Here is a 2,542-nt window from a genome sequence, read left to right on the forward strand (position 1 = left end):
TTAATCATTGATAGAGTAATAATCTGCCATAATTAATGATAATTGTAAAAACTCCTAATATTATGTGTAGAAACAAAGAATAGTCTTTCAGATGAGTAGTTAGGAAATAGATTGAGAGTTCAATAAAAAGAGAGCATACGTAAGTTAGAAAATATCTGGAAGAATGTTATATTCTTCTTGATTAGACCCATGTTTATGTAAATGTATGCATTATAACATAAATATGTATTTACATTGATACAAATTCTTGGTAAACATAGTGAAAAACATTCATTTATATCATGTTTTTAATGTTGCTTATTGAAAAATTACAAAACACAGAAAATCATAAACAAAAATCTCAGCAATGGGAGATTTATAAAAGTGCCCATTTAACTGCAGCATTATTAAGAATATCCATGGGTATTCCTAGTTTATTCAAAAATAAGTGTTTTCTAACTTGATGGAGAAAGTTTCAATTCAAATGTTGCTTTATTTTTCATTCTGAAATTACTAGAAAGTGCATAAGTGTTTCTATATCTTTATAGTTTGAACTGTTTTGGTGCTAATTTTTCATTTTATTCTTATATTTATTTATCATGTTATATCCATACTGTTTTAAATTTTTTCATCTCAAAAGTTTTTGTGTGTACCAAGAATATTAACTCTGTCACGTTATATAAAGAATAATTTTTCTGTTGATATATTGTTTCAAAATTGTTGATGCCTTTCATTATTTTTTCTTCTTTAAAAATGTTTACTTAACAACTAATAATTACACATATTTATGGGGAACAGTGTAATAATTTGATATATGTATACAATTTAAGATATGGGTGAGTTATAAAAGGGACCGGATAGATGTGCAACAAATTATTTACCTCACATTGTGAAATTGTGGCTGTTAGTTTTTATTCTGCTAGTCCACATTTTATAATTTTCTATAAAAAGCATCTACTACTTTTTAATTAGAAAAGAAATATTTTACATCAAGAAAATTAATATTAAATTCCTTTAGAGAGAATATACAATCACAAATCTTTGATAAAATAAATAGCAATATGCTATTTACTTTATTATGATGAACTTCTGGTTCATTGCCATGGCATTTATAAACTATCATAGCGCTAGTGGGAATGTCCCATGCTAATAAGCAATGAGGGCAGCCAGAAATCACCCTCACAGCCACCTGCTGGTTTCTGCCAGTTTCACTATCAGATCCTGTTTGGATCAGATCCTGTTTTAGTCAGTAGGGTTATGACCAGAAAACAAGTCCTGCTGGTCTCCTACCTCACGTACATGTTTGTGTATTCACATGAGCCTTGGGCCAAGTTCCCCCGACTGAAACTATGGTATCATAAAGCTGGATGATTTCTTGAGGGGATATAGTAAGATAAGAAAGTAATCCATACTTTTCAATCTGTGAGTAAATAAATTAAATAATGGATGAAAAAATGTATACAATAATGCAAAGCAGAATAATACATATTAAATTAATATGAAGTTGCAGCAAATTTTTCTTTATCAGGCCCAATAATAAATATTTCAGTCTTTGTAGGCCATGTAGTTTCTGTGTCATATTGTTGTGTTTTTTAGAAATAATACTTTAAAATGTAAAAAGAAAAAAATGCTTATCTCAAAAGCTATGCAAAAATAAGCCACAGGCTGGAATTAACTTTCAAGCCACAGACAGCTAGTCACTGGATTATCTTTAATTCAAATATTTGAATACTGTATTTTTGTACCAGTAGTCAAAATATTAACAAAGGAGAGTTATACCCCAAGTAAGATTTTGAAAGCCTCAAGAGAAAGTCACTCTAGCCCTGAAAATGAGAAAAAGCCTAATAATATGAAAGAATACAGGGGATTTTTTAGATCATGATCTAAAAAAGACCATCAAGGTAACAAGGCAGCCATGGGAACTGATACAAAAGGGTGACTAGTCCCTCTAAGGAGAAATGAGGCACACAAACTGCGTCACCTCTGGCAGAAAATGTGTGGAAGAAGTGGCAGTCATAAAAGTGGGTAAGAAGGAAACAACTGAAAATGTAACAAATTCATAAAGGCCAAACATATGCAATTGAGAGAGCTGGAATCCCTGGAAGTCTCAGAGACAAGTGGAATTCACATCCACAGGAAGAGTGAGATCCTGTCTCAAAAAAAAATTGTCTGAGTTTATAAGACTGGATAAGAACGCAAGAACGACAATAACAGATGCTGGTGAGTTTGTGTAGAAAAAGCAACACTTGGCACCCTGCGGGTTGGAGTATAAATTAGTTCAACCGTTGTGGAAAGGAGTGTGGCGATTACTCAAAGACCTAAGAATAGAAATACCATTTTGATGCAGCAATCCCATTGCTGGGACTATACCCAAAGGAATAAAAATTTTTCTATTATAAAGACATATGCACATGTATGGTCTTTGCAGTACGATTCACAATAACAAAGACATGGGATTAACCTAAATGCCCATCAATAGTAGACTGGATAAAGAAAATGTGGTACATATACACCATGGAATACTATGCAGCCATTTAAAAAAGCGAGATCATATCCTTTGCAG

The sequence above is a fragment of the Gorilla gorilla genome, chromosome X, assembly GCF_029281585.2.
Source record: "Gorilla gorilla gorilla isolate KB3781 chromosome X, NHGRI_mGorGor1-v2.1_pri, whole genome shotgun sequence".
NCBI lineage: Eukaryota > Metazoa > Chordata > Mammalia > Primates > Hominidae > Gorilla > Gorilla gorilla.